Genomic DNA, 26,433 nt, shown 5'->3' with positions numbered 1-26,433 from the left:
GCGCATGCAAAGCAACTTTTTCTGCGCCCTAATTTAAGCGGATTCGTCCCGTTTAAAGGGCTTCCAGTGAGTTCACTTTAGATGCGTAGAGTACCTGAAGCGGCTTTCGCGTTGCCGTTGTAAATCCAGTCTGGACTGTTCCAGGACTTTATCATGGACTGGTTGAAGCAGATTCCTGGGCGTATTGCCGTTTGATGCTGCGTCTTTGGCACGGTGCAATCCTCGAAAGCTGGACTTCTTTGCGTTGCTGTTCCCGAGTCCCTCTGCAGGGTTTTAGCTCTGTGCTGCAATCAACTGTGCCCCGTTCCTCCTCCCATGTAGCTGGCGTTCCGACGGTTCCCATGCCGCTTTGGGCATCTCGAAGTAGCCCTGCTTCCTCATAAACCAGTCTTCTCTACAGATGGGGAGAGGAAACACGGTCCGGGCTGGGAATGCAGGCTCTTCTTCAGACTCTTCTTCGTCATCAGGAAGCGAGCCCCTCGGAGACTTTTACCGTAGTCCGCCCGTGAGCCACCGGTGGCTCCCCGAGGAGCACTCCTCTATATAGGTGCTGGTCGCCGGACCGGGATAAGGGGAATCCCCGATTAAAGCGGGTACGGATACCCTCTCCCAATTCCAGGTGCTGAGTCCCGGTGTCGCTTTGGATCGGGCCCCAGTGCTGTGCCGCGGTGGTTCCTTTTTTTGGGAGCATCACCAAAATACGAAGTCCAGGAATGCGTTCAATGGACTTCCTACAGAGTTGCCGCGATGAAAGGTGAGTCAAGCCCGTCTCCTCCATGACAGGTTGCATCTGAGGTTTGTAATCCACACGAGAACGGGTAGAATCCGTTCCACAGGCGCCGATCCATGGACAGCGCCCCAAATCCAAGCTCATGGAAGTCCCCATAAATTAGATGCCGTCCGTCCACTACGTTCCAACGGAGTAAAAAAGGAAGACTTCGTGCTGATCACGAGGGACGGGAAAGAGCCACCAGCGAGACCCGTTCTCCTGCCGGTTTTCTCTAAGATCCAGAAGGGAAAGGTCGGAGCCCTCTTTAGAGGGGCTACCGCGACCTTCCGCCGAAGTAACATTCAACCTCTCCATCGCATAGGAACAAGCAGGTCCACTGCACCAAGAATATAGATGAATTCAAGATTCCTGCCACAATGTAAAGGAATTCCATAGGACAGCCACTTGAAATAAAAGGCTTTATTGGTAATGAAAGTCCATTTATTAAGACATCTTAGAAAGCTCAAGTACACGCAGTGGCAGGAATGACACTTCCCGCCAGAAGCACGGGTTATAATACCATTCACCCCATCCCCCCTTCCTGATTCCCATGGGAACGGAGACTTCATCTCCCGCGCAAAGATAAAGTCTCCGCCGATGCATCTGGCCCATCGCCCGGGCTGTGGAATGCACTCAAGGTTACTTCACCATCAACACCATTGAATCCTTTACAGTTGCCAGGCAACTGGTGGGAACATTCGGGGTGGGTGGGTGGGGGTAATGACAATGTTGTAGCAGATCTTAATGAAGTGTTATGCACTTACGGGGAGTTCTTAGCAGATGTGACAAAGGGTAGCTCTAGGCCAGGGGTGTCAAAGTCGCGGCCCTCCAGATGTTCATGAACTACAATTCCCATCAGTCCCTCCCAACATGAGCATTGGCTATACTGGCAAGGGCTGATGGGAATTGTAGTTCATGAACATCTGGAGGGCCACAAGTTTGACACCTGTGCTCTAGGCCCTGGTGACTCTTTTAACCCGCTATCACCATAGAGTTTCCATTGATTCCTAGAGCTACCCTTTGTCGCTTCAGGTAAGAACTTCCAGGAAGTATACAAGGGTGCATTTTTTACGGGGAAAAATCCTTTTGCTGCAGCAGGGAGTAGGAGGAGGAGATCACCTTCACGTGTTCATTTAATTGTGGTGGAGTCTCCTTCTTTGGAGGTTTTTAAAGAGAGGCTGGATGACCATCGGTCAGAAAGGCTTTGATGATGTGTTCCTGCATTTCAAGGGTTGGATTTGATGGCCCTTGGGGTCTCCTCCAACTTTATGACTCTATGATTCCCTTTTTCTCTGCTCTTTCCTCGCAAACAACACATCGTAAGCTATTTGGGACAGGGATATGTTCTGAAGTGCCGTCCAAATTTTGGGCTCGATTCATAAGGCTGGGGATCCAACCTTCCTGTCTAAACACTTTTAGCTAAACCAATGTCATGTGGCTAGAATTTCCCACATAAGACCGACTAAGGAGCAGCAGTGGCGTAGGAGGTTAAGAGCTCGTGTATCTAATCTGGAAGAACCGGGTTTGATTCCCAGCTCTGCCGCCTGAGCTGTGGAGGCTTATCTGGGGAATTCAGATTAGCCTGTGCACTCCCACACGCGCCAGCTGGGTGACCTTGGGCTAGTCACAGCTTCTCGGAGCTCTCTCAGCCCCACCTACCTCACAGGGTGTTTGTTGTGAGGGGGGAAGGGCAAGGAGATTGTAAGCCCCTTTGAGTCTCCTACAGGAGAGAAAGGGGGGATATAAATCCAAACTCTTCTTGTTCTTCTACTGGCATGACCAACTACGCTATGACTTTCGAAGCGATTTCAAAATGCACCTCTTTGGCTTTGAAAAAAAACTCTATGCTACACCCTCCCCTGCCTTGAAAGTCTTGCTGCCAACGATATCCTCCGTAGGGCTGTGCCAACATTCAAGGCTGCGGGGGACCTCAGCGGGGGACCCATTTTCCCAGCAAATAACGCTGCGGAGAACGTTTCCAAGCCAAGGGGATCTGTCCCTCCCCAAAGATTAAATGTCAGGAGAGCTTCCCGCTTATTCCACGCGCACCACTATAAATACTGATATTATCCCCTCTCTGTCCATGATATTCATTGTTATTACCCACTGTTATTCTGGGAGGCTTTATGATCACATCTGTTGCCATATGTGACTGAAGAATTGTAGTTTTATCATGTTTACAAATGCATATTGAATGGCAAAAAAGGGGATCTGATAAAGAGCATCCTGTTTTGTCCGTGCAGGTTGAAGCCAGCAAGCCGGTCCGGGATGCTGTCAAAGAGGCCATTGGGAGTGAGGGAGAGAATGACAGCTGCAGGCACCAATGATCTTGACAGTTTTCCTAGGTGGATTAAATCTGAAGGAAGAGTGACTTTCCTACTAGGTTTGCCAACCTCAAGAAGAAGTAGAAGAAGAAGAGGAGGAGGAGGAGGAGGAGGAGGAGTTTGGATTTATATCCCCCCCTCTCCCTTAAAGAGACTTAAAAGGGCTTACAATCTCATTTCCCTTCCCTGCTTGATGGTCCCTGGTTCCAGTGTGGTGTTGTGGTAAAGAGCAGGTGCATTCTAACCTGGAGAACCGGGTTTGATTCCCCACTCTTCAACCTGAAAGCCAGAGGCTTATCTGGTAAACCAGATGTGTTTCCACACTCCTACACTCCTGTTGGGTGACCTTGGGCTAGTCACAGTTCTTCAGAACTCTCTCAGCCCCACGTACCTCACAAGGTGTCTGTTGTGGGAACAGAAAGGGAAAGGAGCTTGTAAGCTACCTTGACTTGCCTTACAGGAGAAGGTGGGGATAAAACCAAACTACTACTACTACTACTACTACTACTACTACTACTACTACTACTACTATCTTCTTCTTCTTCTTCTTCTTCTTCTTCTTCTTCTTCTTCTTCTTCTTCTTCTTCTTCTTCCTCTTCTTCACTGTCATTTTGATCCGCAGCGAGCATATGGTTCCTGCAGGGCAGAGATTCTTGTACTGACATTAGAGTTGCATCACCATAGATCCTGGGTGCCCCGCAGTTTGCTAGAGTGGGGAAACCATGAGGTTTCCCTCTTACTGTGGGGTTTCCTTCCTCCTGGGATACTGAAGTCAAAAGGCAGGATGAAGGTTGCCTGTTTTGTTTCTTCAAATCCTGTTGGCAATAACGACATTGCTTATATTGATATTGCTGAGGCTCATCACTTTGGGGGTTTTAAGGAAAAGCTGGCCTGGATCCCTGAGAGCAGAGGTGGAGCGAGGGGAAATTCCCCTGCTGCAGTGCCGCCTGCCCCCACCCCGGAACACCTCCGGAACACCCCCTCTGCGGCCTGGCAACTCCTCCGCTGCCATCCTGCCCAGGGTGTCGTGCCTCACCTTGCCCCATTGGCGCTACACCTCTGCCTTAGAGGAGTGGGGAGGGAACTGTTCCTCCCCCACCAGGGATCCATGGCCAGCTTTTTCGTAAAAATGCAAAAGCAACAAAGGTCGAATCCCCACTTGAAATTTGCACGCAGATCCAAACCTGTTAGTTGTGAAACTGTGTCCTCTTCATCGGAGTTTCTCCCTCCCCACCGCAGCGAGCACACAGCAGACACACCCGGTTGCAGAACTCTTAGCAATCCCCACTACCAGGCGAGCTCGCTTCGCCGGTCTCCCCTGATTGGCTGGTGTGCCTTGATGGGGTGGGACCTTTTCCCACTGTGGAAACATACATTGTAGGGGCATGATAAAAAAAAAACCAGTGTGTAAAAGTTTAATGTTTAACTGTTTAACTGTGCAAACAGTTAATTGTTACCTGTGTAAACCATTAATGATGCAAAGTTACATGTTTGACTGTTTAATGTTTGCATCCCCTTCTGCTGGCTGATTGCAAAAGCAGAAACGAAACCAAATAAAGGCTGCATGTGCATCGCAGTGCTGATTGGTTGCCTGAATTCTGCATCACACTCCAGGGCGGGAAACGAGTCAGGGTTTCAACCCTCATCCCTCCCCTTGGATCAGCTCTGAACCGTGTTAATGGAGTCTATGCCACTTGCAACCAGGTCCTTGCCAGAACGCGGATTAACGGGGAGAACGAGCACCAGAAACGGAATCTGCCACGCAAGCAATGGGGAGGTCGTCCCTCAAACCTGGTTAGTTTGTGTTCTGAAACCTGGCTAAGACGATAGTGAGGATTCAACCAAAAAGTAGCCTCGGCAATGTGGACATATCTATATAAACAATATCAATATTACCTTTAAAAGGTAATATTTTGCCTTTTGAGTGGGGGTGGGCAGCTGTGAGCGAAGATAAAGCTGCATAGCAGACAGTGGGGCTCATCCTCACCTTAAACAGGGAAACGCAAGGAGACCCCACCGTGAAGGGACAACAGGGCTAGGAACGCCGCAGAAAACAGTCCATGCATAATAGACCAAGGCTGCTTTGGAAGGTGGACTCTATGGCAGTGGTGGCAAACCTTTGGCAGTCCAGATGTTATGGACTACAATTGCCATCAGCCCCTGCCAGCATGGCAATTGGCCATGCTGGCAGGGGCTGATGGAAATTGTAGTCTATAACATCTGGAGTGCCAAAGGTTCGCCACCACGGCTCAATGCAATATACCCTCTTGAGATTCCTCCTTCCCCAAACCCCACCTTCCTTAGGCTCCACCCCCAAATCTCCAGGAAGTTGGCAACCTGGATGTGGCAACCCTACAATTGCTTAAGGGTCCTCCTGGCCACAATAAACCAAGCCACTGTCTATTCCACTGCTGCCGTTTTCATTCTCTGGTCTGGATATCTGAGGTCAGCTTTTTTTTTGCGCCACGCCTCAAAGTGCTTCAGCCCGCATTCATCTTTAATTCAGAGAAACAAAACCTCGCGGATGTTTCCTTCCGAACGGCGCTGCCGCTTTTTCTTCTTCTTCCACGAGGCGCTGGGAAAGGCTCCCTCTTGCCACCGATAAAAAACGTAGACAGAGGAAAAGAAAATCCCCTTCGGCAATAATCAGCGGCTGTGCAGAATTTGACGAGCGCGGACGAATTGTGTTTGTGGCCCAGGGAAATTTCTTAGCTCTGGTCAATTCCTGGCCTAGCTGGGATATGAAAAGGAGGGAAAGCAAAATCAGACTGGAAAATGATAAAAGGGGGGGGGGATGAAAAGATGCAACCCAACAATACCGTGTAAAACAAACCAGGGACATCCAGAATATTAAAAACCTCGCCGTAGATGTTGTGGGGTTTTTGTGTGTGTGCGGCTGCTCCTTTGACATCCTGGAAGGCGCGGGCGTCCTCTCTCGCGTCCTCTCTGAAGCCCAAATAATAACATCAAGAGGATTTGAAAGCTGCAGTCGCCGCCTCAACAGGAAAAAAAAAAGATGGCAGTTAGAAGACCGCTGGAAAGAGACCGTAGCTCCTGGCTGTTGTCACCGACTGAGAAAGGTGTGATGTTCCTCACCGATTATTTCCAAAGCCTGTCTAAGCTGTCAAGCGCCGAGCCGGCTGTCAATTATTTATAGTGTCCCAACAGGGCTTGTTAAATCTCTGGACTTCCCTGCCTATGCGGGGTGTGGGATGTTGTTCAATGTCTAAGGACGTGGCTGTTCATCTACTCTCGGCTTGGTGAATCACAGGCTGGGTGCACTGGGATGCCAGCCTCCAGGAAATGCCTGGGGATCTCTGGAAATCACTTCTAACTACCGAGAATCAATTCCCGTGGAGAAAGTGGATGGTTTGGATGGTGAACTCTAGGACATTGTGCCCCACTGAGATTCCTCCTTCAGCAGCAGTGGCGTAGGAGGTTAAGAGCTCGTGTATCTAATCTGGAGGAACCGGGTTTGATTCCCAGCTCTGCCGTCTGAGCTGTGGAGGCTTATCTGGGGAATTCAGATTAGCCTGGGCACTCCCACACACGCCAGCTGGGTGACCTTGGGCTAGTCCCAGCTTCTCGGAGCTCTCTCAGCCCCACCCACCTCACAGGGTGTTTGTTGTGAGGGGGGAAGGGCAAGGAGATTGTAAGCCCCTTTGAGTTTCCTACAGGAAAGAAAGGGGGGATATAAATCCAAACTCCTCCTCCTCCTCCTCCTCCTCCTCCTCCTCCTCCTCCTCTCCTTCTCCTTCTCCTTCTCCTTCTCCTCCTCCTCCTCCTCCTCCTCCTCCTCCTGCTCCTCCTCCTGCTCCTGCTCCTGCTCCTCCTCCTCCTCCTCCTCCTCCTCCTCCTCCTCCTCCTCCTGCTCCTGCTCCTGCTCCTGCTCCTGCTCCTGCTCCTCCTCCTCCTCCTCCTCCTCCTCCTGCTCCTGCTCCTGCTCCTGCTCCTGCTCCTGCTCCTGCTCCTCCTCCTCCTCCTCCTCCTCCTCCTCCCTCCCCCCCCCCCCCTCCTCCTCCCTCCCTCCTCCTTCTTCTTCTTCTTCTTCTTCTTCTTCTTCTTCTTCTTCTTCTTCTTCTTCTTCTTCTTCTTCTTCTTCTTCTTCTTCTTCTTCTTCTTCTTCTTCTTCTTCTTCTTCCCATATCACCAGGAGTTTCCCAACCTGGAGAGGCAGCATGGTGTACTGGTCAAGAGCAGGTGTATTCAAATCTGGAGAACTGGGTTTGATTCCCCACTCCTCCACCTGAGTTGAACCAGGTGTGTTTCCGCATTCCTACATTCCTGCTGGGTGACATTGGGCTAGTCCAGTGGTGGTGAACCTTTGGCACTCCAGATGTTATGGACTACAATTCCCATCAGCCCTTGCCAGCATGACCAATTGGCCATGCTGGCAGGGGCTGATGGGAATTGTAGTCCATAACATCTGGAGCACCAAAGGTTCGCCACCACGGGGCTAGTCTCTGAAGTCTCTCAGCCCCACCGACCTCACTAGGTGTCTGTTGTGGGGAGAGGAAGGGACAGGAGCTTGTAAGCCACTTTGAGTCTCCTGACAGGAGGAAAAGGCGGGATAGAAATCCAAACTCTTTTTTGTCTTCTTTTAATCCACACTCTCCCACATAAAGCCTGCTGGGTAACCTTGGGCTGGTCACGGTTCTCTCTGAATTCTCTCAGTCCCGCTCACCTCCCAAGGTGTCTGTTGTGGGGAGCGGGAAGGAAAGGTGATTGTAAGCTGCTTTGAATCTCCTAAAAGGTAGAGAAAAGTAGGTAGAATTTGTGATTTGGCAGTGAGTGACTTGGCACACGGTTGAGGCAGCTACAGTGACCGACCTTTCTTCCTTCCTTCACTGAGGTCACTTTCTTCCCTTCCTTCTTCTTCTACCACCATCCAGAGGCGGGATCCAGCAGGTTCTCACAGGTTCCCGAGAGTAGGTTACTAATTATTTGTGTGTGCCGAGAGGGGGTTACTAATGGGTGATTTTGCCACGTGATTTTTGCCTTAGTTACGCCCCCCCTCCCAGCAGTAGCGCGCAGAACTTGAAGAAGTCTAGCAGGAGGTGCACCGGTGTGCGTGGCAGCCTGCGCCTGCGTGCATTTGTTTCCCGCCCAAGGACCGGCGCAGCAGCTGCATCCTTGCCACAGCCCCGCGCAGGAATGCCCCACCCAGGAATTCCTGGTCACGCCCCCGTCATGCCCCGCCCAGCCCCATTGGCGCTACGCCACAGTTTGAATCCCACCACCATGGGAACCTGTTACTAAAATTTTTGGATCCAATTGTTAGAACTATGGCATGTCTTTTAATTTGTACTTATTCCGATTTTTGATAGAATTCTTCTACTGTAAGATTATAAAGGCAATTGTTGGAAGCCGCCCTGAGCCCACAAGGGAAGTGGGGAACGAATAAATCGAATAAAAATAAACTAAACTAATAGATTCTGTACCACCGTCTTTATATCCATAAATGATTTAGACCCCTGGAGAAAATGGCAAGTTAAGAGAGGGGACGATATGACATCACATCCTGCTGAGATTCCTCGCAGTCCCAAATCCTGCCTTCCTCTCATGTCCCTGATGGTCCTGCTATTGGCCGCTGTCCTCATCCTCTTTGCCTTTCTCCTGGCGGGAGATTGGGAACTGATTGGGCATTGATGTCAGTGTGTATTACACTGGTTCTCAAAGCTTCCCATCATCCTGCCTCTTCCCCCTCCCTTGACCTACATTTCAATCTTTAGAGATAACGCCGACTTATTTGCTTTGAGAACTGAGCTCTGCCGTTGGGTAAGCAACCAATGACGTTTAACTAACTTCTTCAATTGCAGAGGAGGCAGAGATGTTCGAGAGACACAGAGTGGTGCGCACGGGACTTGCTGGAGGCTAGAGCAGGCTTGCCCCTGTTTGAGCAGGTGGGCAGGGGAAGAGGGAGCCAACCGTTTTTTTTCTAAACTAAAACCTCTGCATACAGGTTAAATTGCCGGGTTGGCACTTTGCGATAAATAAGTGGGGCTTGGGTTGCAATTTGGGCACTCGGTCTCAAAAAGGTTTGCCATCACTGCACTACACCACGCTGACTCAACCTTAGCTGGGGAACAGACTGGAATTTATTTATTTATTTATTTATTTATTTATTTATTTATTTATTTATTTATTTATTTATTTATTTATTTATTTATTTATTTATTTCCATTTTTCAACCGCCCTCCCCCAGAGGGCTCAGGGCGGTGTACATCAACATCATATAAATACAAATATAAAAAAACAATCTATAACAAGATTAAATTCATAGAATTTAAACAATTTAAAATTTGCAATTTGCAGATGGCGACTTATCCCAACCCCATTCCCGCCCATGGTAGACCAAGATGGTATGAGGGTCAGATGGTCACCCCGGCTGGCCAAAAGCCTGGCAGAACAGGTCCGTTTTGCAGGCCCTGGGAAAACTCTGAAGGTCCCACAGGGCCCTGGTCTCCTTAGGGAGCCTGTTCCACCAGGTAGGGGCCAGGGCAGTAAAAGCCCTGGCCCTTGTTGAGGCCAGCCGGATCTTTTTTGGGCCAGGGATTTCCAGCAACCGCTCCTCGGTAGAGTGGAGGGCCCTAGTAGGGCAGTACGGGGAGATGCGATCCCTTTTCTACCTTCCTTCCCCCTGAAACATGGCAGGCTCTTCTGTAGCACTTTCTGAAACAGAACTGCAGCAAGACACGGCTTTTTGCAAAGGAAAAGCAAAAAACCCCCCTCCCCGAAAGCGCCTGATTAAACCTCATCTTTTCATTTTTAAAGAGGCATCGGGCCCCTGTGCAATTTCCCAGTAAATCAAAGGCACGGCACTGCCTCTGTTCCCTTCCTTTTGCTTCTCCATAATACTGATTTAAGAACCAAAAGGAAGACTTTGCTTTTTAAAATATTTAAAATCCATTGAAATTTCAAACAGGGCAGTGGAAATTGGCTCCCCGAGACAAGAGCCGAGCTCTCTGCAAAGGCGGGAGGAAGAGAAGCGAGCAAAGTCATGCCGGGGAGGAAGGCCCAAAACAGCCAAAGCTCCGAGATGGAGATCTAATTGCAAAAGCTATGAAATGCAAATCAGAACAGTGTCAGAAGAGAAAGAAGACTGCCAAATAGCTGGAGGGGGGAGTCGGAAGGCCAATGTATATGTAAAGGTCCGTCAGGAAGAGGTCTGCCGATCCTGATCGAAAGCATATTGGACCCGGAGGAACGTGTTTTAAGAGCAAAAGAGAACCTACCACACCAAGACAAGGGCAAAAATACAAGAATGCAGAATATGTTGCATTTAATGCAGAGGCATATCTAGGAAAAACGTAGCAAAATCTGGGTTTTCTCCCTCCCCCCCCCATTATGGGTGGCCACCAGAGGTGGGATCCAGCAGGTTCTCACAGGTTCCCGAGAGTAGGTTCACCTCCATTATTTGTTATTGTTAGCACTGAGAGGGGGTGACTAATTGGTGATTTTGCCACGTGGTTTTTGCCTTAGTTACGCCCCTCCTCTCAGCAGTAGCGCGCAGAACTTGAAGCAGTCGAGCAGGAGGTGCACCAGGGTGCGTGGCAGCCTGCGCCTGCGTGCATTCGTTTCCCGCCCAAGGACCAGCGCAGCGGCTGCGTCCTTGCCACAGCCCTGCCCAGGAATGCCCCGCCCCCAGAACGCCTGGCCACACCCCCATTGTGCCCCGCCCAGTCCTATTGGCGCTACGCCACAGTTTGAATCCCACTACCATGGAAATCTGTTACTAAAATTTTTGGATCCCACCACTGGTGGCCACCCTCCCCCACCACGACCAAACAACTTTTTTTGCCCCAGGTCTTGAAGTCAGTGGATGGACCTGAGAGAAGGAAGAGAGCTGTGGGGGCGATTTTCCGTCCTTCACGTGACTAAATTACTCCGGTCCTATACCAACTGCACTGGCTGCCGATCGAGTACCGGGTCATGTTTAATGTTTTGGTTTTGACCTTTAAAGCCATTCGCGGCCTTGGCCCTGCATATCTAAGGGACCGTCTCTCCCTATATTGCCCTTCTAGGCCCCTCCATTCATCAGAGGCGGACCTACTGGTAATCCCTGGCCCCAAGGCGATCCGGCTGGCCTCTACAAGGGCCAGGGCTTTTACGGCTCTGGCCCCTACCTGGTGGAACAGGCTTCCAGGTGAGATCAGGGCCCTGCGGGATTTACAAAGTTTCCCGCGAGGGCCTGTAATAAGCGGACCTGTTCACGCCAGGCGTCTGGCCAGCCGGGATGATCTCAACTTCAATAAAAAGCAAACATCTGGCCTCCCGTGGGTTCATAAAAGGGGGAATAGAATAGCTGATGCCATCTCTAGTTTAATATTTTATGTATTTTATGTATTTTAATTAACTTATATATGTGATGTTTTAAATTTTTATTTTGTTGGAAACCGCCCTGAGCCTTCGGGGAGGGCGGTATACAAATACAATAAATAAATAAATAAATAAATAAATAAATAAATGGCCGCAGCCACCTATTGGCCATGGTGGCAGGGGTTGATGGGAATTGTAGTCCATGAACATCTGGAGAGCTGCAGGTTGCAGACCCCTGCCCTAGGTGGTAAGCCCATGATTTAATGTGAATCAAAAAACAAAAAGGTGTATACTAACAGGCTCTACTCAGATGAATGTTGGGCACTTTGCAGCTGGATTTTGCTGTGCAAAATAGCAAAATCCACTTGCAAACAATTGTGAAAGTGGACTGAAAGGGCATTATTCTGCATGAGCGGAAGGGACCTCAGAGAGATCCAACTTTCCCCAAAATTTTTTATCTGAGCATGTGGATATTTGTTGTTGTTGAAACTTCCTTCTTTGGAAAGATAACGAACTGAAATACTTTTCAAAGCTGGAGACAAAAGATTGTTGAATCTGCTAATGCATTTGGCATGGTTCCGCATGACATTTTCCCATGGAAGGAAGAGAAATGTAGATTAGATGGACGCAGAAGCCTTCTAACAAGAATGCGATATTGCTTAAGGAACCAAGACTGGTGGTGTCCGTTCACATTTCACTGGCTTTCTTTCTAGCCTGCACGCCTGTCCTCTGCGTTACATCACTTGAAATCAAAACAAAATCAACCCCCCCCCTCCCAGAATAATTATCTCATGAATCGGCCTGATTTTTTTTTGTCTCGTGCAATTACAGGCAACTCATTTGTGTATGCAGATGCATGTCTAATTCGAAAGCAAAGCTTTGGTGACGGTGTGGGCAAATTGGTTAATTGTGCACACAAAGGCCCATAATTAGACATTTGCACACACAATTACCTGCCCTGTGTCCACGCCGTCCCACAATTGCACATGAAAATACACACGCAAGCAATCAGCAGAGCGGTCTTCTGGCGGCACCGATCCAGAGCTCGAGGGGAAAAGGTCACAGGAGTGGCCGTCGCTAGTCCACAAAAGTGTACTCCGCAAGACTTTGTCTTTTGTTTTGGTGTGTGGTAGCTTGACATGGCTACAAGGGTTGAGAAATTCCAAGAGATTTGGGAGGGGGGTGGAGCCGTGGTGCCTGGGGAGGGCAGGGTTTTAGATCAGGCGGGATCTCAGAAGGGTATACTCAATTCCACCATCCAGAGGTGTATCTAGGAAAAATGTAGCCCGGTGCAAAATCTGAGTTTTCCACACCCATCCCTACTCCCGTATGGGCAGCCGTCCTCCCCCACCACGACCAGACAACATTTTTTTGTACCACCTTCTGGCCTTCTGAAGATGCCTGCGACTGTCTTGAAGCCAGTGTATGGACCCGTGGGGAAGGAGGAGGAGTGTGGGGGTGATTTTCCGCACCCACGTAACTAAATGGCTGCAGCTCAGGGACATCAGGGGGCATACATTGAAAATGCTGGGGGGGGAAGAATTAGGACTAATCAAAGGAAACGCTTCTTCACGCAACATGTGATTGGTGTTTGGAATATGCTGCCACAGGAGGTGGTGATGGCCACTAACCTAGATAGCTTTAAAAGGGGCTTGGACAGATTGATGGAGGAGAAGTCGATCTATGGCTACCAATCTTGACTCTCCTTGATCTCAGATTGCAAATGCCTTAGCAGACCAGGTGCTCGGAGCAGCAGCAGCAGCAGCAGAAGGCCATTGCTTTCACATCCTGCATGTGAGCTCCCAATGGCACTTGGTGGGCCACTGCGAGTAGCAGAGAGCTGGACTAGATGGACTCTGGTCTGATCCAGCTGGCTTGTTCTTATGTTCTTATGTTCTTATGTTCTTATTTGACCCCGTATGTTCCTCTGGGCAGTATGCCCCTCTTAGAGGTGAGTTTTTTTTAAAAAAAAAAAAGCGCACCCAAAAGCAGTGCCTCTCACCCAGGGCCCTTTGCACAGGTGCAGCTGCAACCTGGGATATTGCAAAAAAATCGTGGATAGCACGGTTCTTGAATATCCCTGGTTTAGCCATTTAAACCAGGGCAGGGTCAAATTAGAGGTCGGAGCTGTGTGAAATTCCCACCCAAAACATTGTAACCTTGGGTTAAATGGCTCGTGCAGAAAGGGCCTTGGGGATCTCCCACCCAAGATCTAGCCGGGGCCAATTCTGCTTCGCTTCTGAGCTCTGAGGATATCTGCTGAGCGTCTTGCCCCTGTCAGGGGAGGACGCCATTCTGCACACCTACTCAGACTTCCCAGATCCGAATACCATGTTTAAAAATGGAATCCAGCTTGACATTATTAGCTGCAATTCTCTTTCGGAAGCCCGTTTTATAAATAAAATAAAATAAAATTCCCATATAATTGGAATTTTAAAAGGAGTTCACATTGTGTTTATGGAGCAATCACTACTAAATGAATTCATTTAAATTTTTCATTAGCTACATTGTGAAAAATTAAAAGTACACCATTAGGAACTTGGATGTCTTAAAGGAGAAGGAGGCGCTCGCAAATGTAAGGAAATGCAGTATTGTGCAATGTTTGCTTATTTAGTATTTTTGGTATTAGATTTGAAGATGAGTTGGGCACAGCTCAGAAACTTGCTTCACACAGTATGCACATCGATTGTACTATAATGCTTTCTATAGTGCTTTTGAGAGCAGCAGTGGCATAATGGTTAAGAGCAGGTGTACTTTAATCTGGAAGAACCGGGTTTGATTCCCCACTCTGCCACCTGAGCTGTGAGGCAGGGGCAGAACAAGAGAGAACTGCGCTCAGGGCGCGCACATGTCCTGCGCCCCTGCTGCAGCATTGCCCCCACCCTGTCCCGGAACACACCTGGCACACCCCAGAATGCCCCCTCCATGCCCTCGCCACACCAGGGCACAACCAGGGCATTTCCCCATGGACACTACGCCACTGTGGACACTACGCCACTGTGTGGAGGCTTATCTGGAGAATTCAGAGTAGCCTGTACACTCCAACACACACCAGCTGGGTGACCTTGGGCTAGTCACAGCTCTCCAGAGCTCTCTCAGCCCCACCTACAAACATAGGGTGTTTTTTGTGGGTGGGGGAAGAGAAGGGAGTTTGTAAGCCCCTTTGAGTCTCCTATAAATCCAACTCTTCTTCTTTCTACACAAATAATCAGGAAACCTCCACTGGGACAACATGTGAAGTGTCCTTAATAAGTTTGCATGAATGTATTATACCCATCTGAAAACCATTTCATTGGTTACCGGTAAATTCTTGAACACATTTCAACTTGCTGGCTTTGAGCTAGCTTTAGGAGAACTCTGCGGGATCCGTAAAGATATTTTCTATCATTTTTATTCTACAATTCCTTTGGGTCCTATGTTGTTGTTTTTTTAAGATTTTCTTTCCTAAGTGCTGCTTTTATTTCATCTAAAGTTGTTGAGGGTTTTTTATGTATTTGCTTAGTAGGAAGTTTTTAAACTGCTTTTATATTAGGTTTAACTTTTGTTCAGTAAACTGTTTGGGGAACCTTTGGCTTTGCTTTTATCGATACGGTATAGCGATGTCTATCCCGGTCAGAATTGGAGATGAGATTGAATCTCAAAATCTGTCTAGTTTGATACAAATATCTCCATTTGGATTTAGGTTATCCCAAGTGATAAACGAACCCACAAGTATTCTCTTTCATGCTGATTCCCTCCTTCCTTTCAATCTAAGCGATTTTTCAATGCTATCTTTGTGTCCATCGCATGTGAATTGGGGTAAGTGGGACCCAAAATGGCATGAAAGAAATGGAAGTATCGTCAGCACCAAGAAAAGAAGGCAAATCAGACCACTGGCAAGAAGATTGTTTTCGGCTGCTCCAGAGGCTAGGACACAAAGGCCCTTTCCGCATGGGCCTTTAACAGCGCCCTGGGGATGGCAAAAACGCCGTCCTCAGGGAGCTGTTTGCATGGGGGCTGCAGCTGCATCGCAGCTGCGCCACCCTCGTGCCTCCCCAGCATTGCGAAGCCGCTGTTTCCCGACCTCACTTCCCCAGCGAGGTTTTTGGGAAACAGCGGCTGGAAGGTGCCATTCCCCCTCCCCTTTCCCAAACGCCTTACAGTGTCCTCTGGCCTCCGGCGCGTCGCACAGGCCAGGGGACACGCCCCCTCCTGCCCTGTGACTTTCGAGCTGTGCGATGTGCCAGAGGCCGGAGGACACGGTAAGGCATTTGGAGGACGACGCAGCGAGCCTAGTCAGCGGATGCTCGCTGCCGATCTTCCCCGGTTTCGCAACCAGGGACTGCTTACGTTGCCAACGGGTCCCAGGGGGGGGATTAATCAGCGTGGCCGTGCGGAAACGGCCAGAGTTACAAATTCAAACTACAAGAAAAGAGTTCCCAAGTAAACAATAGGAAGAACTTCCTGATGGTCAGGCCTGTTTGATGGTGGAATATGCTGCCTCGGAGGATGGTGGAGTATCCTCCTTGGCTGGATGGCCATCTGTTGGGAGTATTTTGATTGTGTTCCTACATGTCAAGGGGTTGGACTAGATGGCCCTTGTGGTCTCCTCCAACTGTATGATTCCAAAAACAAAGCAGGAGTTATTTTAAAAAGGAAACAAAATTAGTTGTACCGGCAAATCCCTCATTGAACCGATACTGGGTTCAATGGTCCACTGATCTCAGTAGTCTAGCATGCAAGATAGGGTGGTTGACAAAGCCGTGTATTGGGGGGGGGCAAGCTTGCCTGTCTCCAGAAGAAAGCCCTGCTGCTTTGTATGAGCCTGTGATGTCGTTCTGGCCTCTCGGTAGCTTTGCATGCCAGATAACAAACGGCTTGCTGACATAGGAGGCGTAGGAGGTTAAGAGCTCGTGTATCTAATCTGAAGGAACCGGGTTTGATTCCCAGCTCTGCCACCTGAGCTGTGAAGTCTTATCAGGGGAATTCAGATTAGCCTGTACACTCCCACACATGCCAGCTGGGTGACCTTGGGCTAGTCACAGTTTCTCGGAGTTCTCTCAGCCCTGCCTACCTCACAGGGTGTTTGTTGTGAGGGGGGAGGGCAAGGAGATTGTAAGCCCCTTTGAGTTTCCTGCAGGAGAGAAAGGGGGGATATAAATCCACACTCACCACCTCCTCCTCCTCCTCCTCCTCCTCCTCCTCCTCCTCCTCCTCCTCCTCCTCCTCCTCCTCCTCCTCCTCCTCCTCCTTCTTTAGCAAGCTTTCTCCCAGGCTTCCAAATAAATAATCTCTTCTGTAGGAGTTTCCTCCTCCAGACAGAATAAAACAACACAAGATGCAAGATGTTAAGAAAGCCCAATAGCTTTTTTATTCAGGAACCGGAGGAAGTCTCTTTAGGTGATCAAGAGAGACTGGATAATAGTCCTTAAGAAGCCAAACCTCTGAGCACATTTTAGCAAAGATGATCCCCAGCCTTGATGTCCTCCTCCCTTAGCTGATCTTCCTAGCCCACAGCTGGTCCTTGTTATATCAGCCATTAATCACCCTCAGGTGTTTGCATTCTAGGAGATAACCTCATTTCCTACAGGCAGCGCCCCAACTGGTAGTGCTCAAGGCTGCCATGCAACTCCTACATACGTGCTTCCCCTGGTGTTTCAGGCTAATGAGAAAAAGTGTAGTAAGCAGAAATGACATTGGTCTTCTTAGAACATAAGAACATAAGAACAAGCCAGCTGGATCAGACCAGAGTCCATCTAGTCCAGCTCTCTGCTACTCGCAGTGGCCCACCAGATGTCTTTGGGAGCTCACATGCAGGATGTGAAAGCAATGGCCTTCTGCTGCTGCTGCTCCTGAGCACCTGGTCTGCTAAGGCATTTGCAATCTTTGGCCCCTTCCGCACACGCAGGGTTGTGGTCATCACAGCCATGACATTTGAGGAAAAACCCAGTGATTATGTCAGACATAAGCCAATGCTCTATGCCAGTGGTTCTCAACCTTCCCAATGCTGTGACCCTTTAATACCCTTATGTTGTGGTCACCCCCAACCCTACATTTATCCATTTTACAGATGGAGAACACTGATGCAGAGAGTCTTAGGCGACCCCTGTGAACGGGTCGTTCGACCTCCAAAGGGGTCCCGACCCCCAGGTTGAGAACCACTGCTCTAGAAACTCTATTGTAATAACATAGAGTTTCTAGAACATAAGTTGATGAGCTGACGTCACGTTCGGAGTTCTGCCCGGATGTGACATCACTACATGGTCTGACATCACTTCAGCTTCTTGCCTCACCCCTGAACATAAGAACATAAGAACATAAGAACTAGCCTGCTGGATCAGACCAGAGTCCATCTAGTCCAGCATTCTGCTACTCGCAGTGGCCCACCAGGTGCCTTTGGGAGCTCACATGCAGGATGTGAAAGCAATGGCCTTCTGCTGCTGCTGCTCCTGAGCACCTGGTCTGCTAAGGCATTAGCAATCTGAGATCAAGGAGGATCAAGATTGGTAGCCATAGATTGACTTCTCCTCCATAAATCTGTCCAAGCCCTTTTTAAAGCTATCCAGGTTAGTGGCCATCACCACCTCCTGTGGCAGCATATTCCAAACACCAATCACACGTTGCGTGAAGAAGTGTTTCCTTTTATTAGTCCTAATTAAGCTCCCAGAGTGAGCAGAAAAACCTACATATACACAAATTCACCCATGCAGGATTTCCTCCATGAATGGAAGCATTTGAAAAATCATAGCCCTGATGACAGGTGTCCTTAAAATGGGAACCAGAGTCTGTACACGTGCAGGCACTGCTATGTGAGACGTGTGGTATCCTGCTACTGCCGATTTCACGTATTATTTATCTATTAATAAATTATTTAAAGTACTTGATGCCACTGTTGCCCCCAATTAGGGTCCCCAAGGCGGTGAACATAAAAGCATTGAAACACTTGAGCAATTAATAATGAATAAGAGCATTTACCATTTTTTTAAAAAAAATATTAATTAATAATTAATAGGAGAATTTAAAAAAAAGAAAGAACGTAATTCAACACAAAACACATAAACACCAAAAATCACCAGAGTCTGGGAACATTGGTCTAGGACAGGGGTAGGGAGCCTGCGGCTCTCCAGATGTTCAGGAACTACAATTCCCATCAGCCCCTACCAGCATGGCCAATTGGCCATGCTGACAGAGCCTGATGGGAATTGTAGTTCCTGAACATCTGGAGAGCCGCAGGTTCCCTACCCCTGGTCTAGGAACATTTCCCGCAATCATGACCATCATATGTTTGTTAGTTTATTTAATTCATGTATAGTCTTTTCTCCCCAGTGGGGGCCGAAAGTGACTTATTCTTCTCTTCTCTATTTTATACACACAACCCAGTCTCATGGTATGTGATTGGCTCAAGGTCACCCAATGAGCTTGTCTGTCAATGGCAGAGTAGGGATTTGAACCCGAGTCTTCCAGAACTGAATCTGACATTGTAACTGCTACATTATGTCGGCTGTAGGAATGTCAGGTGATCACTTACTGGCTATGACTTGGGCAAACCAAATGAAAACACCTCTACGATGTTTCAAACACAACGCTTCCATTGCAGAGTGGGGAGTCAAACCGGAATCTTCCATAGCCTAGTCTGACACTGTAACCACTACACCAGTGATGGCAAACCTATGGCACGGGTGCCAAAGGTGGCACTCGGAGCCCTCTCTGTGGGCATGTGTAACCTCTATCGGTGGGTTCTGTGGGGCAGAACTTGGAATGAGTTTGCAACAACAAATTTTTAAAAACAAAATGGTTTACTTGCTTAACATATAATATCAACATTTAACATCACACTTCAAGGTCCTGTTCAGGTTGCATTTTGAAGTCCTTATATTTACAGTCTCCTGATACTGCCAAGTCCAATTCATCTTTGCAAGGGGGTTGGCTCCTGAAGACTCCAAGGGCTTGATGAACAGGATTCAACATGATGAAGGTTTCCAGGAGAACTCTCACCCATTACAACCACAAAAAGGAACCCTGGCCAATCAAAAAATTCCACCTTTGTCCCTCCATTCCTGTGGCAGTTTTTTTAATAACTAGTGTGGACATAGACGGAACATGGCCGTAGAACAGTAGCCAATCGGAACGGAGCGGCGAAGAGGCACAGGATGATTCCACCCTCCGAGCTGAGATCAAGCTGGTTGCAGTGGGGAACAACAATGGCTTCGACCTAGGTCAGTACCCTTCTCAGGGAACTGGGTCGAACCTATTTTACCCGTGTGCGGAATCGCCCAGTGTTGGGTCAAACCGGAGTCTCTCAGAGTCTTCTCTAGTGCTGTAACCAGGAACCACTATATTGCATCAGCTGTAAGAATACCAACTGATCATTTAGAAGAGTTTTTTTGGATTTATATCCCCCCCTTCTCTCCTGTAGGAGACTCAAAGGGGCTTACAATCACCTTGCCTAGGTAATTCAATTCAAAACATTCCTATAATGTTCCAGGCACAAAACTTCCGTTGCAGTCAAACCTGAGTCTTCCAGAGCTCGACACTGTAACCATCACACTGTTCTAAGAATACCAACTGATCACTTACTGGCTATGACATAGGCAAATTAATTTAAATCACAGGGCACAGACCTTCCATGACATGGTGCTGAGTCAAACCTGAGTCTCCCAGAGATTTGTCAGACATTGTGTCGGCTGTAAGAATACCAAGTGATCACTTACTGGCTATGACCTGGATAAATCAGTTTAAAACATACCTGCACTTTCCTATGCACAGATCTTCCATGGGACTGTGTTGAGTCAAACTTGAGCCTCCCAGAGTCTTGTCTGACACAGTTACATCTACACTGTGTTGGCTGTAGGAATACCAAGTGGTCACTTACTAGCTAAGACCTGGCCAAATCTGTTTAAAACATCTCTAGGATACCTCTTCAGAAATAATTCATTGCTACAGAATGAGATCTTGTGGCCTCTGATGCCAAGTCAGACATCATTAAGGTACTGGATGGCTTTCAGAATAATAAAAGGAGGCGAATACACTGCTACAAATATGGTTTATGATCCACATTTAGACATAAAACAGCAAAGAGAAAGGAAGAGAAGGGTGTCAGCGTAGAAAAATGGACACATATAATTGTGGAGTTAGATTTTCTTTCAACTGGGGACCAGGACATACATTCAAACTGAAGAAAATGATGGATCTGAGAGGAGGAGGAGGAGGAGGAGGAGGAGGAGGAGGAGGAGGAGGAGGAGGAGGAGGAGGTTGGATTTATACCCCACCTTTCTCTCCGGTAAGGAGATTCAAGGTGTTTGTCGAAGGCTTTCACGGCCGGAATCACTGGGGTGCTGTGTGGTTTCCGAGCTGTATGGCCGTGTTCTAGCAGCATTCTCTCCTGACATTTCACCTGCAACTGTGGCTGGCATCTTCAGAGGATCTGATAGTAGGAATGGAAAGCAAGTGGAGTATATATACTGTGAGGTCAAAAGGTGAGGCCCTCTGAATAGAGTAGCCTGGTATGTGAGTCACAAAGAAGTCTGTAGCCTGGGAGTAACAATGAAGATAGCAAGGTCAATAGGTGAATGCATCTGAATTCTTGACCTCACAGTATATATACTCCACTTGCTTTCCATTCCTACTATCAGATCCTCTGAAGATGCCAGCCACAGATGCAGGCAAAACATCAGGAGAGAATGCTGCTAGAACACGGCCATACAGCCTGGAAACCACACAGCACCCCAGATTCAAGGTGGTTTACAAACTCCTTTCCCTTCCTATCCCCTCAAGACACCTTGTGAGGTACGTGGGACTGAGAGAGTTTTAAATAATTGTGACTGGCCCAAGGTCACCCAGCAGAAATGTAGGAATACAGAAACACATCTGGTTCACCAGATAAGCCTCTGCCACTCAGGTGGAGTGAGGAATCAAACCTGATTCTCCAGATTAAGATCCACCTGTTGTGAACCACTACACCATGCTGGCTCTCCGGAGAGATAAATCTGGAGAGGTACATGAAAGGAACGAGAAAAGAAGCGCAGGTCAGTGCCCTGGGTCAATATTCATGGGGCACAGAGTTCCAGGGAGAATGAAAGAGGAGAAAAGTGAAAATATAGCTTTGAACGCACCTGGAAAAATCAAGATGGAGCAACAGGCAGATTGATAGACGGCTTTCAAAGTACATTTGGCTGGGTACAGAGGCAGAACAATAAACCTGCAAAGTTGAAATTCGCAAACTTTTCTTGTTCATCTACACTTCGTTGCATAATCTGTGGGTGGACGTGGACATCTAGACAAAGAAGATTTTTAAAATAAAATCCCCCTGTTTATTGCACTGGTTAGTGTGTTTTTTTAAAAAAATTCCTTCCCGAGATTGTTACTTACATTTCTAAGCATTTCCCCTGGGAACCCACATAAATAAAGTACCACTTTGCTTCTGCTTTATCTGGAAATGAGCATGCACAAGGAAAGAGAGGAGAGGGTTGAATTAAAAGAGGAAACACACCATCAAATTATCTGGGGCCAGTCTTTGCAAAGGAGCCTGGTTCTTTTGTGGGTCCCTTTCGGTGCTCCCCACCCAAAAAGGGAGGGGGTATTGGCACAGCGGGTCTCATTAAAATGAATCTAGGTTGATTTGCGGGGGCTGTAATCAAGGGTTGCCTGACCTTTTTGAAACTGTGCTCTACCTTTATAATAAATCCGAGCAGTTAAAAATAGATGAGTTTGGGAAGATCATAAAGAGGGACGCTTTTCATGGAAGTTGCACGGCGGTTGCAAAGAACTTCCTGTGTGCCACCTGCAAATCAGTTCTGGGAATTACTGTTCTGGTTTGATGAATGTTGTGGGGACGGGGATGCATATTCCCAGAGGTGGGATCCAGCAGGTTCTCACAGGTTCCCGAGAGTAGGTGACTAATTATTTGTGTGTGCCGAGAAGGGGTTACTAATTGGTGATTTTGCCACGTGATTTTTGCCTTAGTTACGCCCCTCCTCTCAGCAGTAGCACACAGAACTTGAAGCAGTCTAGCAGGAGGTGCACCAGTGTGTGTGGCAGCCTGCGCCTGCATGCATTCGTTTCCCGCCCAAGGACCGGTGCAGTGGCTGCGTTCTTGCCACAGCCCCGCATAGGAATGCCCCGCCCACGGAATGCCCAGCCATGCCCCCGTTGTGCCCCTCCCAGCCCCACTGGCGCTACGCCACAGTTTGAATCCCACCACCATGGGAACCTGTTACTAAAATTTTTGGATCCCACCACTGCATATTTCCCTGCCTCACAAGGTTCTGTTGTGGGAAGAGAAAGGGGAAAGGCGCTTGGAAACCACCTTGAGTCTCCTTACAGGAGAGAAAGGTGGGATGTAAATCCAAAGTCTTCTTCTTCCAAATGGCAAAACGCCTCTGAACGTTCCTTGCCTTGAAAACCTTATGTAGTAACCATAGACCAGATGTCACTTGATGGTGCAAAAAATAAAAATAAAACCTTGCAGACAGTTGGCTACCCAGTAGCCAAGTTTCATTCATAATTGCCAGCTCCTAACACTGGTATCAGACTCTGAGCTCTGTGTAAACAGAAAGGGAAGTAAGGAGGAGGAGGAGGAGGAGGAGGAGGAGGAGGAGGAGGAGGAGTTTGGATTTATATCCCCCCTTTCTCTCCTGCAGGAGACTCAAAGGGGCTGACAATCTCCTTGCCCTTCCCCCCTCACAACAAACACCCTGTGAGGTAGGTGGGGCTGAGAGAGCTCCGAGAAGCTGTGACTAGCCCAAGGTCACCCAGCTGGCATGTGTGGGAGTGCCCAGGCTAATCTGAATTCCCCAGATAAGCCCCACACAGCTCAGGCGGCAGAGCTGGGAATCAATCCCGATTTTTCCCGATTAGATACACGAGCTCTTAACCTCCTATGCCATTGCTGCTCCAATCTCGTCAGATATCAGAAACTAAGCTGAGCTGATACTAGGATGGGAGACCACCAAGGAAGACTCCGCAGGATGAAGGGAATGGCAAGCTACCTCTGCTTCTTGCCCAGAAAGCCCCTTGCTGTGATTACCAGAAGTCATTTGCAACTTGACAGTACAATGTGTATATGCACAGACAGATAAGCGTTGAGGCAATATGAAGGAATGGGAAGAGACAATCCTTGAAGAAGATAGGAAAAGACAAGAAAATAGGCAGTTTCAAATTCAGTGTGATGAAAGCATTCCGTTATATCACACCTGGGGATAATTTAACAGAACCCACCCAGGTGTTGTCTGAATGAGTAATGTCCTACTGCGGAAGTGGGGGGTGGGGGGGTCGAAACCGAATTAGAGAGAGGGTGGAAAGCGGAGTGCCCGAGAGACTTCTGCACAAGTCACCTAAAAAGTTTGCAGAACGTTTTCAATCCCTTCAAACGTTTCGTGGCCACTGGGAGAGTTTTTTTTCTTTTGGGGGGATTATTTGTAGACACAATGCTTCACAGTTTTCGACTCTTTGTAGTAATTGTAGGTTTGTAGGTAGGAGCAGCAGTGGCGTAGGAGGTTAAGAGCTCGTGTATCTAATCTGGAGGAACCGGGTTTGATTCCCAGCTCTGCCGCCTGAGCTGTGGAGGCAGGCTTATCCACCTGAGGGAATTCAGAGACCCTAGCCTGTACACCTCCCACACCACGCCAAGCTGGAGTGACCTTGGGCTGAAATACAGCTCACATCGGAGCTCTTTCAGCCCCACCTACCTCACAGGGTGTTTGTTGTGAGGGGGGAAGGGCAAGGAGTTTGTCAGCCCCTTTGAGTCTCCTGCAGGAGAGAAAGGGGGGCTATAAATCCAAACTCCTTCTTCTAGGTTTACCCACAAGTAAATTTAACCACGCAGAAGAGAAACTACAGGAAGAACATCATTGCTTCATGTAATCGCAGGTTTACTCATGAATAAATTTACTCACATGTAAGATAAAATGTAAGGGGGAGAGAGGAGAGAGAGCAGTAAAAAATGATGGAAAATGAAGAGGAAAGGGATAAAGATCAGCCCAAGGATGGGGAAAAATGGCGCTGAGGGGGAACTTGAATCAGGGCACTGAGATGTGGAAAATGGCGGAGAGCAAGATAGATCATTCTAAATGTGATTGGTCAGTGAGAAGAAGAAGAAGGAGAAGGAGAAGGAGAAGGAGAAGGAGAAGGAGAAGGAGAAGGAGAAGGAGAAGGAGAAGGAGAAGGAGAAGGAGAAGAAGAAGAAGAAGAAGAAGAAGAAGAAGCAGAAGAAGAAGAAGCAGAAGAAGAAGAAGAAGAAGAAGAAGAAGAAGAAGAAGAAGAAGAAGAAGAAGAAGAAGAAGAAGAAGAAGAAGAAGAAGAAGAAGAAAGAAGAAGAAGAAGAAGAAGAAGAAGAAGAAGAAGAAGAAGAAGAAGAAGAAAGAGTTTGGATTTATATCCCCCCTTTCTCTCCTGCAGGAGACTCAAAGGGGCTTACAATCTCCTTGCCCTTCCCCCCTCACAACAAACACCCTGTGAGGTAGGTGGGGCTGAGAGAGCTCCGAGAAGCTGTGACTAGCCCAAGGTCGCCCAGCTAGCGTGTGTGGGAGTGCCCAGGCTAATCTGAATTTCCCAGATAAGCCTCCACAGCTCAGGTGGCAGAGCGGGGAATCAAACCCGTTTCCTCCAGATTAGATACACGAGCTCTTAACCTCCTACGCCCCTGCTGCTCCTCACACAGCTTGAAAACATGTCAAGCAAAAGAATTGTTATAACGGGGTTTCAGGAAAAAACAGGATTTTAAAACATTTCCAGGCAGGAAGTGAAACATTTCCTCTATGGAGTTCCACACAGTTCCCCCCCCCCTTTGGTCAGAAACATTTCAGGTTGGAAATAAAATGTTTCTGATCAAAGGGCGGGGAGGAAACTGTGTGAAACTCCATGGAGGAACTGTTTCATTTCCTACCTGGAAACATTTTAAAAGTTGTGTGAGGATAGGGCCCCAGGAATACGGGGATGGAAGTTGGCTTGATTCCAGAGGCACCCAAGGGGCCGATAAGATTTTTTTGAAATGTGAGCTTTTGGGAATCAAAGCTCCCTTCTTCAGAGCTTTGACTCATGAAAGGTCAACTTTGAAAAATCTGGTTGATCCCGAAGGTGTTTGAATCTTGCTGCTGTACTGAAGACGGTGGCTACCCTGTGAAACTATCAAGATGGAGGATAGGACAGGAGTAAGAAAGTACTAACTCCTCTTCCCTTCATAACCCCTCTTCCCTTCCTAGGAAGCAAGAGAGACTCTCCATCAACGGCGAGACCCTACAATAAGACCACAGACGAGCCAAACCTACGACAAGTTCAAAGGTACATAAAAGCTGCCACTACTAGGATTCATCCAGAGGGTCAAATTACATGTGATGCAGAAAACACAATCCAGGAGGTTTCACTTATGAATCTTACCCAGGATTTAAAAGATGGCGGTGAGCTGGAGTTTGATCCTCCAGCGCTTAGAGTCACTTACAATCAGTCATCTCCAGCTGGCCCAACTTGGGCACAAGAGCTATCTAGAGTCAAAGCAGAAATACACATTGCCCCAAAAGAGTACCAAATGGAAGTCATCAATGAGCCATTCATTGCCAACTTACCCGTGCCAACAGGAGATGAAAAGCGTCCAAACGGCTGCGTATTTATAGACTCCAGAGGATTGCTTAACCAAATAGGGACTGACTTCCACCAATCTTCTCCATCCAAGCAAACCGACCGACATAACCCCCAGTCTGATACCAACTGCACTTGGAACCCAGCTACCAAAAACCAAATGACTAAATACAAGCGCAAAAACTCTGTTCATATCGTGGAACATAACTGGCTGGGGAGGGAAAGCATCAAACTGCTATTTCTTAAAATACCTGAACAGTGCATCGGCTATTGCTTTCAAAGAAACCTGGGCCCTAAAGAGTGTTGATATTCCCGGATACTATACATTCAATCTACCAGCCACCAAATCAAAGACCTTGGGTCGTCCCGGGGGGGATCTATATAGCTGTCTCTAGTCTACTAATTATCCCCCATTGGCACAGGCTGTCCTGTTAACCTTTACAAACAAGAGTAAGAAAGTATGTTGGGTGG

This window comes from Sphaerodactylus townsendi, linkage group LG07 (assembly GCF_021028975.2).
Source record: "Sphaerodactylus townsendi isolate TG3544 linkage group LG07, MPM_Stown_v2.3, whole genome shotgun sequence".
Classification (NCBI taxonomy): Eukaryota; Metazoa; Chordata; class Lepidosauria; order Squamata; family Sphaerodactylidae; genus Sphaerodactylus; species Sphaerodactylus townsendi.
This window is presented reverse-complemented; position numbering follows the sequence as displayed.